Source organism: Leuciscus leuciscus, assembly GCF_965113295.1.
Source record: "Leuciscus leuciscus genome assembly, chromosome: 2".
Taxonomy (NCBI): Eukaryota; Metazoa; Chordata; class Actinopteri; order Cypriniformes; family Leuciscidae; genus Leuciscus; species Leuciscus leuciscus.
The window spans coordinates 521,719-534,241 of NC_138726.1; positions in this window are offsets into that span (position 1 = coordinate 521,719).

Sequence of the window (12,523 nt, forward strand, 5' to 3'; positions counted from 1 at the left end):
GGGACTCATGCACTGATGCTCGGCGCGCACGGCGTTGACAAGGGGTTCCCGTAGCGTAAGCAACTTACGCAATACGAGAGAACCTCTCGTAAGAGAACGTACTCGGTTACCTAATGTAACCTCGGTTCTCTCTAGAAGAGGGAACGAGTATTGCGTAACCTGCCGTGTCGCGCCACGAGCTTATTCGCTTCAGTCTATGAAAACCAGAATTCCAGCCTGTGAGCCCCTCTTTTATACACGCAAGCCACACCCATTCTGGCGGGCCAGGCGCGTGGAGGGCGCAAAGCGCCCTCATTGGGCGTGACGTCACGCAGGGCTCACTGGTAGGCTGCTGCAGTTGCCGCAGGACAGCCAATGAGCACGCTCTTATAGCCTGCTTTGGTCTGCTGTCTGCCGCACTGCGTTGACAATAAATAAAAAATTAAGGATAATTTTTTGGCTTCAGATCTCGAGAAAAGACAACTTTACCCGTAACGTAAGCAACTTACGCAATACTCGTTCCCTCTTCTAGAGAGAACCGAGGTTACATTAGGTAACCGAGTACGTTTTCCTCTCACATGTGTGTGAGACGTTTAATAGCCTAAAGTCAAGAACAGTTCAGACAGTTCTTGTTTATTGTTATCTTATTCATAAAGTGTTTAGGCGAACCCTGCACGAACGCTCAGTCACATAATCATCATTCAGAGCACCACAAGGGGGGCTTGAGATCATCCCAGGGGGGGCTAAGCCCCCCCAAGCCCCCCCTTGACACCGGGCCTGCATGTACCCATCCTCTGATGGCTACTTCCAGCAGGATAATGCACCATGTCACAAAGCTCGAATCATTTCAAATTGGTTTCTTGAACATGACAATGAGTTCACTGTACTAAAATGGCCCCCACAGTCACCAGATCTCAACCCAATAGAGCATCTTTGGGATGTGGTGGAACGGGAGCTTCGTGCCCTGGATGTGCATCCCACAAATCTCCATCAACTGCAAGATGCTATCCTATCAATATGGGCCAACATTTCTAAAGAATGCTTTCAGCACCTTGTTGAATCAATGCCACGTAGAATTAAGGCAGTTCTGAAGGCGAAAGGGGGTCAAACACAGTATTAGTATGGTGTTCCTAATAATCCTTTAGGTGAGTGTAAATCATCAGGAATATTTGCTGACTTGTGCGTCTCAATCGCCCTCTTTATGTTCGTCCTAATGCCTGTTAGTTGTCCGAGGATTTGCCCATATTTGGCGTTTAAAATGGAAACGTCTTTAGACATAGAAAATTGATTTTACAATCGATTCAATGAACACTTATGTCTGAAAAATCTAACAGGATTTTTTCACAAAAGTGACAGCCCTGGAGCTGAGTATCGTCAGCATAACAGTGAAAGCTAATTCCATGTTTCCTAATGATATCTCCCAAGGGTAGCATGTACAGAGTGAACAGCAATGGTCCTAGTACTGAGCCTTGTGGTACACCACCATACTGAACTTGTGATCGATAAGACATCTATCATTTACTGCTACAAACTGATAACGGTCAGATAAGTATGATTTAAACCATGCTAGTGCAATTCCACTAATGCCAACATAGTTTTCGAGTCTATTTAAAAGAATGTTGTGGTCAATAGTGTCAAATGCAGCACTAAGATCGAGTAATATGGAGTCAATATAATGCCACATAGTTTTGCAAAAGAATAAAGTATCGCAAAAGAAAAAAATGTTTTGCTCACAAAAATAAAGAATGGCAAAAGGGGAAAAAAGTATTGAAAAAAAATCGCAAAATAAAATAAAAGTACTGCAAAAAGAAAGATATCATTAATTGCAAAAAATCAATGACAGCTGCAATCCTATTTTATCTCTGCAACATATTTCCCATACTCACACCTACCAAGTTATTTGCAACTCTGCTTTTATTCTGCGTTTCAGTCCAGCGTGTGCTCGCAATACCATTTTCCCTTTGCGCTTCACTTTTCTCTGTTTCTCTTCATGGCGCTGTTTTAAACGTGGGTGTAACGAGGTATGTTGTTACGGGAAGAAGGAGGCGGGAACCGGCGAACATTCAACAATATTTAATGAATAAAATGACACAAATACAAAATAAAAGTAAAAGCCAGCAGCCCCTCACGGACGACTGCTGGCAACATAAACCAAAAACAAAACATCAACTAAAACACAGGCCTGTCCTCTCTCGCTCTTCACTGTCGTCGCTCCTCCTTTATGCTTCCGCTCCTCCGTGAGAGATGCGAGACCGGTGCGTCGCGCACGTGTCGCTCATTATCAATCGCGCCACCGGCCTCGCGCCGTCCTCCCACGGCCCTCGACCTCGTCGTGCTCGCCACATACCCCCATCGCCCCTCGCAGGCCGGGGGGCACCCACGAGACTGCGCTTACTCCCCCTCCCCCCCTCCCCGGGGGAACCGATCACGGCGGCTGCGGTACCTGGGCTGGAGGTATGGATAGACGAGGTGAGGGAAAAGGAGACGGAAGCACGAGGAGCGACAGAGACGAGAGAGGGGAGAAAAAAAATAAAAAAATCTTGATCCGGTTCCCGGACACACTGCCGCTCGGTCCTCAACCAGCTGAGAGTCACTCGCGGTGCCATGCGATGGTACTGGACATCCGTTGGGGAACAGCTCGACGCTCCTCCGCCTCCTGGCGGACGGCGATGGCTCCTCCGGTTGAGGGCAGCCGGCAGCGAGTCTCCCGTTCCCTGCTCCGCCCCCATCATGGCCGACGGCAACAGGCTCCGGCCCACGGCAAACGGGACTCCTCCGCTCCCTCTCGGACGGCAGCCACCCCTCCTCGACCCAGGAGCACGGCAGCGAGCTCGAGCTCCGTCCCCCCAGTTCTTCCATTGCTCCAGCACCATCGCCTCGGGCAGCAATCGGCGGCCATCGCTCCCTCGTGCTGCCCGACCTCCTCAGCACCGCGATCCCCCCCAGCAGCGAGGGCTCTCCGACAGCGTGTCCCTCCTTCTTCCCGGGTTTCGGCACCAGTGTAACGAGGTATGTTGTTACGGGAAGAAGGAGGCGGGAACCGGCGAACATTCAACAATATTTAATGAATAAAATGACACAAATACAAAATAAAAGTAAAAGCCAGCAGCCCCTCACGGACGACTGCTGGCAACATAAACCAAAAACAAAACATCAACTAAAACACAGGCCTGTCCTCTCTCGCTCTTCACTGTCGTCGCTCCTCCTTTATGCTTCCGCTCCTCCGTGAGAGATGCGAGACCGGTGCGTCGCGCACGTGTCGCTCATTATCAATCGCGCCACCGGCCTCGCGCCGTCCTCCCACGGCCCTCGACCTCGTCGTGCTCGCCACAGTGGGGGTGGAGTCAAGAAACCCCGCGAAGTCATGTCATCCGCAGGAGACGCAGCAGATCGCAAAACAATTCATGTCACTATGATATATAAATATTACTAGTCTAGTGGTTTAACATGAGATATAAATCGTCTTGTGTATATCTACCGGGCGATTTATTTATTTATTTTATTTGTCTCATTAATCTATAATTTGTATGGGGCGCCGTTTGTAAAGCGGCTCACGCTGAAAATAACAGCAACATTTTGTCACATTTAGCTTCAAACAATGTTTGAAAAACTGGTATGAATTTGGTCAATTTTTAGCACATTTACAACAATATTTGTCAACCTAGAGATATTTTAAATAGTTAAATCTAAATATTAAATGTTACACCTAAATGTTAAATGTTAAATCTAAATGTTAAATATAAATATAAATATAAATGTTAAATCTAAATCTAAATGTTGAATCTAAATCTAAATGTTAAATCTAAATGTTAACTCTAAATATTAAATCTAAATCTAAATGTTAAATCTAAATCTAAATGTTAAATCTAACTCCGATTACCGGCATTTTGAATTTGCATATTTGTTAAATATTTAGTTCCACCTGAAAAATTTAGATTCAACATTTAGATTTAGATTTAACATTTAGATTCAACATTTAGATTCAACATTTAGATTTAGATTTAACATTTAGATTCAACATTTAGATTCAACATTTAGATTTAGATTTAACATTTAGATTCAACATTTAGATTCAACATTTAGATTTAGATTTAGATTTAACATTTAGATTTAACATTTAGATTTAACATTTAGATTTAACATTTAAATGTAACATTTAGATTTAATATTTAGATTTAACATTAAGATTTAGATTTAACATTTAGATTTAACATTTAGATTTAGATTTAACATTTAAATTTAGATTTAACATTTAGATTTAGATTTAACATTTAGATTTAACATTTAACATTTAGGTGTAACATTTAATATTTAGATTTAACTATTTAAAATATCTCTAAGTTGACAAATATTGTTGTAAATATGCTAAAAGGTTACCGGCAAAAATTCATGCCAGTTTTTTAAACATTGTTTGAAGCTAAATGTGACAAAATGTTGCTGTTATTTTCAGCGTGAGCCACTTTACAAATGGCGCCCTATAAATTTGTTCCCTGGCAAAACGTTTTGGCTGAGGGCAAAGTGAAGTTTCATATCTTTTATATATTTAGTCTATTTAACTTTAACGTTGTAGCCTAGAGAGTTGACTTATGTTTGACTGAATCGTTTGCTATAGCTTCTTACACCTTTTAGGCTACTTTTACTTTTTAAAACTTATACTTTTATAATGGCTATTATTGCCATTATAAATTTAATATTATAAAATATAAAATATTTTATTACACGTTGCCTACATTCTCTTGACTGTATGTAGGCTATATATAATAAAGTAAAATGACACAACCCTGTCTCTTTTTGCTAAATATCAGTTTTAATGATCAATATTATAATGGTTTTTTTTTTATGTATCATATTTTTTAAAATGAAAACAAAAAGAGTCAGGGTTGTGTTTTATATTTCGTGTTGTTATAAATATATGCAGTGAAGATAATCAATTGCGTTTATGAAAATGAAAAGAGGCAGAGTGATGGTTTATAACATTTTGTTTTATTGTAGCCTAAATAAAGAGATAACCGGAGTAGCCAGAGCGAGCTGAGTGCAGGATTGCACAATTCAGAATTGAATTGAGAATGACTCCTTAATTCCAATTCAATTCTTGAATTTGAATTGAATTTGAATTGATGTCAAAAACAGGATCTAGAATTACAATTCGAATTTGAATTAAAGGAAGCAGAATTGCAATTCAATAAAAATTCAAAGAAATTCATATACATATTTTAAGTGAAGTGTTTAACATTGAAGCTTTACAGTATATGTCAGATATGATTGCATTATAAATTATATTAGTTTGAACTACTTGTACAGATTACATTAAAAGGATATGTTTTCCCCCAGCAATGAATGTTAAAAGCTCTAGTCACAGAACAAATAATTAAGTTTGATTTATTGTAATTGTAATTTTGTGGAAGATGATGGAACATGACTCCATTTCCCAGAATGCTTTACTTTAAAATGGTTGCTAAACAATTTGAGGTGGACATTTGTTTGAAAGCACAATTTGATGGGCAACACTAGACTTTTTAAGTTTCAGAAGTCCTTTACAACTTCACTCTGAGTCTGCACCTGCTGAGAGAATCTTTAGTGTTGCAGGACAGATCTTCAGACCAGAACGGTGCAGACTCAATGATAACACATTTGAGGAGCTATGGAGAATTAGATGCAACAGTGTTGCTCAGTCATTTTTTGCATTGGAATAAATGATAACTGCATTTACAACAACTTTGTGTTTGTGTGATTACTTTTGAACTATTTAAACAACATTGAGGGGGTAATTTATTTCAAGAATTTGATCAATATCTATTTTAGAACAAAATGTATGCAGGGTTGAGGAGTAAAGTTAAGTGAAATGAAATTGCTGTTATTAAATTACAAAATTAATGTAATTGTATTTAGTTGTATTACTGAGGTAAAATGTTTAATTCAATTAGTTACTAATCAACTTAAAACGAAATTGCTTTGCATTGATAAAGTAATCCTAATAAAGTAATCCAAACCACATTTATAATGGGTAACTAATAACAAGTAAGCAATAACATTTCCAAAGTAACCTTCCTAACACTGAATGCATGCGAGACTCAACACACTCTTTCTGTTGTGTGACTGTGTGGAATTTCTTTGAATTGCCATGAATTTAATTCCACTTCCTGTCATTCCAATTCAAATTCAATTCAACGTCCTGTGGGGCGGAGTTAATTCAATTCAAATTCCAATTCATGAATTTCAGAGCCAATTCTGAAATTCAGAATTTTGCACAAGCCTGGCTGAGTGACGCTATCAAGTACGCCGCTGTTTTTACTTACTTACAGCTCGATCAATATTATAATCAAATATTTATATTTACATTTTTAACTGTAGGTACCACAAACAATTTAATATAGGTAAGTTTGTGTATATTTTACATGTAGTAGGCTACAATACTGTATGTGCTGCTTATAAACACCAGACAGATAATGATTTATGAAACAGATAGTCATCTCACTTGCACAAAATAAATGCAGTAATAGAAAGCATCAGCCCGTACCGCAGCGTCAACGGGGAATGCATGAAAGCTACTTAGGTAAAGTTGGTTTTATATTCGCACATTTGCACTTTTTTGCTTAAAAACTGTCTCAATAACAAGCGCAATAAAGCACATTTTTGCAAAATAAAAGCAGCTACATGATCTTTAGGACAAAGATGGTGAACTACAACACTCTCCACAATCGAGCAAAATGGGCAAATATTGTTTTAATGGCATACAAATTCAGTTGGACATTCAATGTGTGTGGTAAACAGGATAGGGACCGTATAAAAAGTTCAATTTTTTTTCCATTGTGTGCAAACAGACAACTACATTTTTGCAAAGTACAGATGTACCAGCAAATCTCTCTCACATTATGTGTTCTAATGCTATTGATTGTACTTTAGCAACAATAAAAAGTGCATTATAATGATTGTATTTAGGAAACCTGCCTCACTGTACATAATGTACATAAATATTTTTAGAATAAAATTACATTAATTCACCAAAGGGATTTTTTACTATCCGAAGGTTGTAGCATGTTCCTAGTGACCAGTCTGACTTACTACAGGTGAAATTTTGACTAAAACTCCTTTACTGTACGTACAGTTGACAAATATGTTTGTTTTTTTAATTACTGTAATTCACCGTAAGTATTTTTTCGTGTTCCAAAGGTTGTAGTACTTTCCTACAGACCAGACTGACTTACTACAGGTGAAATTTTGACTATAACTCCCTTACTGTACGTACAATTATCAAATAAGTTTATGAAAAAAATACTGTAATTCACCTAAAGTATTTTGTCATGTTCCAAAGGCTGTAGTGCTTTCCTAGTGACCAGACTGACTTACTACAGGTGAAATTTTGACAATACCTAATAATACTGTTTTACATAATAATATAATACTTTAATTAAAAAAAAAAAAAAAATTTAAGGTTGTAGTACATTAAATGGGGCTACATTATTATTAACAGTAGTGACTGAACCTGTACGCATTGGTGCAGCAAATCTGACCGATAATGAACAGCAAGATCATGGAGGCATTCAAGATACTGTACAGTGCACTGTTTTATTTCTATTATCTTTCTAATTGTTCATGGAATACCACTGGGATTATACATAAAAGTTGTAATTAATTCCTCGTGGTTAATGTAATATTTCAATTTCACCTCTTCAAAATTTTGCTGTTGTTGATCCTCTCTTGGTTTAAGTTGTTCTGACATTCGGACCCTGAATTTAGGCACGTCATGACCTTCCACACTTGTAGTGATTGTAATGAATAGTAATTGGACCAATTTTTGAGTCTGTAGGACCAACTCTATAGCGCCACCACCAGTTCAAAAATGCAACATTAAAAGGGTTATAGCTTTTGAACCCTTTGATGTATATGTGAATGTAAATAGATGTAAAATGAAACTTAGTACACCTGATTCCACTCATTATGGTAATCACAATCAATATCTTACAATAAGACTCTGCCCATTACATTAGTGGCCATTTTGAAAAGTACAGTGTTCAATTTTTTGTGCTACTCCTCATTCAAATTTTGTTAAATTTTTCTGTAAATTGGCTCAGTTGATCTTTGGGCCGAGCCACACAGAAGTGACTGAACAGATTTTTGATTTTTGCTACCGTTCCCGATATTTTTCTCCAAATTTGACCTGTATTTGTTGCCTTATGGTAATTAGCTTAGCATGCTAATTGGTTAGCATGAACCATGAACCATTCCGGTTGTGGGTTTGAATGCTGTGTGGCACATTCCCAGATCGCAAGAGGTATTGTGGCCTTAAGTGGTGGAAAAGTTGCTTCTGTTCCAGACATGGTGCCTATATGTGAACGAACTCGATAAATACAACATGCAGCAAATTTATACAAAAATTATTCATTTTGAATTGCTTCTCACTTGAACTATTGGACCTTCTTCATCTTGCCAAAAACACAAGTTCCCAGTGGCGCAATGATATGAGTGACAGGTATCTGACCCAGAGATAATGGGTTCAAGCCCCATGTGGCATGATTTAAAAAAATTGTGTGTAATGTTGTGTCATGTCGATTCCTTTATTATTCAACGTTGTACTAATCTTTCTTCCTCTTGGATTAATGTATGTCTTGTTCATTCTATGTTCATTCTCATCTGAACTTCTGTTCATTTTGAGTTTATTTTCACCTATACTTCTAAACCAGCTCTTTTTTCTTCAATTTCTGCTGTTTTTACTCTTCCTGCTCTTGCTGCTGCTTCAGGGGCTTGGCCCCGTATCGCTGCTTGCAGCTATATTTCCACTTGTTCCTTAACCTGTAACCAATAATACTAACACACACAGACACAGTTTCTTCAAGATTGGATTTGGTGAGGAGGAGAGTCTTCTCAAAACATTAAGATAACATGTTCTTTCTCTCAAGGAGAGGATACTTTAAATCTAACTGTAAAGTAAAGACTTTAACTAAGAAATGGTCTCTCAACTATAGGTTTCAATGACTCCTGAGACCATTGCTATCAGGGTAGCCTATAAAAGCAGATGGATGTAGTGACACCTGTTAAAGAAGTCATCTTCATCATTTCATCTCTGGAAGCCAGGCTAAATGAGCAAGCACTGTTACTGCATTCCTGGCATGGGCCAGACCCTTACGTTACACCTCAGATATCAAATACAGACATTTAAAGGATACATGAAATAACATTTTCGATAATCACACTGATAATTTCTATAACAAAGTAAAATCTCATAAGCCTAGAGAAGTCATTCAACTCATTTGATATATAGAAGGAAAACTATTGATTAATACCTTGATTATAATCACTCATTAGATATACATTGAAGCAGCAGTGTGTTCCAGAATCCACTTCTTCAGGACTTCATAACAAAAACTGAACTTGAATCATTACAATAAGGGTGTTGCTTATTTATAACGTTGAAAATATGATTAACCTAAAATATCTGCATTTTTTTAATCAATGAAAGAATTGTGTTGTACAAGGAACAGCAGTTCTAATACATACTTTTACCATACATTTATCAAAGTTAATTGAGTGATCACTAGGAACATACTATAACCATTGGAACATGAAAAAAGGAGAAATTACAGTATTTTTTAAATAATAATGTTTGTACTATACTTACAGTAAGGGAGGTATTGTCAAAATTTCACCTGTAGTAAGTCAGTCTGGTCAATAGGAAAGCACTACCTTTGGAACATGAAAGAAATCCCTTTGGTGAATTACTGTAACTTTTACATAAAACATATTTGCGTACTGTATGTACAGTAGCCTACACAAAAGTACACTAAAGCAGTCTAGGTGAATACGCAGCAAATATCAAACCTGAAACTATTTTTACCCTGGTTGGCAATATTTTTTTTTTTTACTTATATGTTCATGATGCTGTCCACGTATGTGGTACTGGGGTCCTACATGATCAAGTCTGCAACTTGGGTAAAGTTGGTTCCATGGTTCCGCGTTCAATATCTCGTGAGCTGAATATTGTTACTACACAAATAACATTGTTTTAATATTTAAATCTTCCTCAAAACGAGCTTTCCTTCGGGTTTGCACTTTGCAGATGGTCCCTTCTTAGCAGCCTGCGCATAGAGATAATGTATTTTGTCCAGTGCGAAGGAAAGATCGTTTTGAGGAAAATTATGTTGTAGCTTCTGGTGTTTAATCTGTAGTTATATGTGATAGGTGTTTTCTGTAGCAACAACGTTTAGTTCACGAGTTATTGAACGCGGAAGTCCGCGAATGTGCGAATATCGAATATAAAACCAACTTTACCTAAGTCAATCTCACCACAAAAACAGGCTAATAGTAAAAAAATAGGCTATGTCTTTAAAATTAACTAGGCATTTTAATTGTTTATCATAAACTATGTCTTCATCTGTAAAGTTTATGCGCCTTTAATAGAGAGAAATGCATCTTTCTTTTTTTTTTCTTTTTTTTTTACATAATCAGATGATAGGCTATTTGCTTTTGCATTTTAAAAAAAAAAAATTTTTTTTAAGTGGACATATCATGGTTTATATAGATATAATATTTCCCATGTAGGCTATGTGAGGCTAGTGCCTATAGCTTACGCGTGTTTCTGTTTATTATTCACGGAGCGCGCCCTGATTGTTTTATTTAATTTAACGAAAGCACAACTTTTTCTTGTTATTGTAAGTTTACACAAATAAAAGTATTTGCGACTGATGAATTATTATTTTCTGTATGGACAGAAATTATGGATAATTAAGTTGTTTTCACTGTTTATAGGAAGTAATTGCGTCGACGCCTCCTCATGCAGTGCGCGCTACGCTGCACAATACGCACAAACACTTGCATAATGCACCTAAGTCCCGCCCTCCTTAGTTACTGTTGCTACACCACCATTGGCCAGTGGCGGTTTTTGGGCGTGGCTTAGCGAAGGGTCATGCATTTTCTACACACCTGCGACTCTGCGAGCGCTGGCTGCACCAGTTTGAAAAAGGCGGCTGAGGTGAGACGGTAACAATGTAACGAGAGGGGCCCCAATAAGGAGGATGCAGATGCGTCTTTATATTAACATTCCTGACTGTTTGAATGATTACCAATGGCTAATTTTAAATCTGGTTAATGATTTCAATGCGTTTAAAACGACAAACAAGCCAAAAGAATTTGGTGTACAGTTTTTTTGTGCATTCTCGCGGTTTTGGGCTGGAAAACCTTGCTGGCATCTGGCAACCCTGCCGGTCGACAGCTGACATCACCTCACGATTGACACACCTCTCTGGCTACCAACCAAAGGTAAGTTACTGTTAAATATACAAATTATATTGCTAACGTCACTTGGACTGTAAGATAGAACAGTTTGCTGTGGTCTAGTTCCCAAATTTTCTAAATAATAATAATAAAAACCCAGATGGTCAGGTAGGCAACGCATGCTCCAATTCCTGTCAGCAAATAGCACGTTGCCTATAATAGTGGCAGCTGTTAACATAATGCTGACCTATCGCTGGGTGGTAGTTTGTATGGTATTATACCTTTGGGATGAATATAGTATCAACATGATTAACACGTGCACGCACAATTAGCCTATCCATGAACTTGATAAATGTTGCAGATATGTTTTACTATTATCCACAACCAAATGCCTTTCAACTTGCGTGAGCTAATTCAAAATTGACTGAATGTGTATCAATTTGTACAAATAGAAACATTTTTGTGAATATCATAATTTGCATGCAACACAGAAGATGTGCAGGTGTGGATCAGGTGACACGTGCATTCATTGACGTCTTTTCTGAGTCAATCTAACAAATCAATCAACAATTCACTCTACAAATTCACAAATATGCGTCACTACATTTAAACTACTACAATACAACTTGTCTGTGCGAAATTCAGAATCACATGAATGTGCAGCATTTTGAATATGTAGAGACATAGGCTAAGCCGCCAAAATGAAAGTCTCAAAATCCGAATGAATGAAACAGCGTCGACTCAGAAACGCGTCAATGAATGCAAGTGTCACCTCATCCACAAATGCAGATCTTGTTGCATGCACAAATTGTGACCTACATTAATACAAAATCGAGGCTTTGTATTCTACATTTACATTTACATTTATTCATTTAGCTGACGCTTTTATCCAGAGCGACTTACAATTGCTATATATGTCAGAGGTCGCACGCCTCTGGAGCAACTAGGGGTTAAGTGTCTTGCTCAGGGACACATTGGTGTCTCACAGTGGATTCGAACCCGGGTCTCTCACACCAAAGGCATGTGTCTTATCCATTGCGCCACCACCACCCCCCCCACCCCCCCCAACTATGTCTCCATTTGTACAAAATGCTGCACATTCATGTGATTCTGGATTTCGCACACACAAGTTGTATTGTATTAGTTTGACGCACATTTGTGAATTTGTCAAATAGATGGGTAGTTGTGCACACACATTAAAAATTAGCACCAGGCCTATTCATTTATAGTTGTTTGTGTGTGGGTTGTGGAATGCTTAAAAACTGCAAAAAGAAAGTCTCAAAATCCAAACGAATGAAATGAGACTGACTCAGAAAAGACATCAATGAATTGTCAC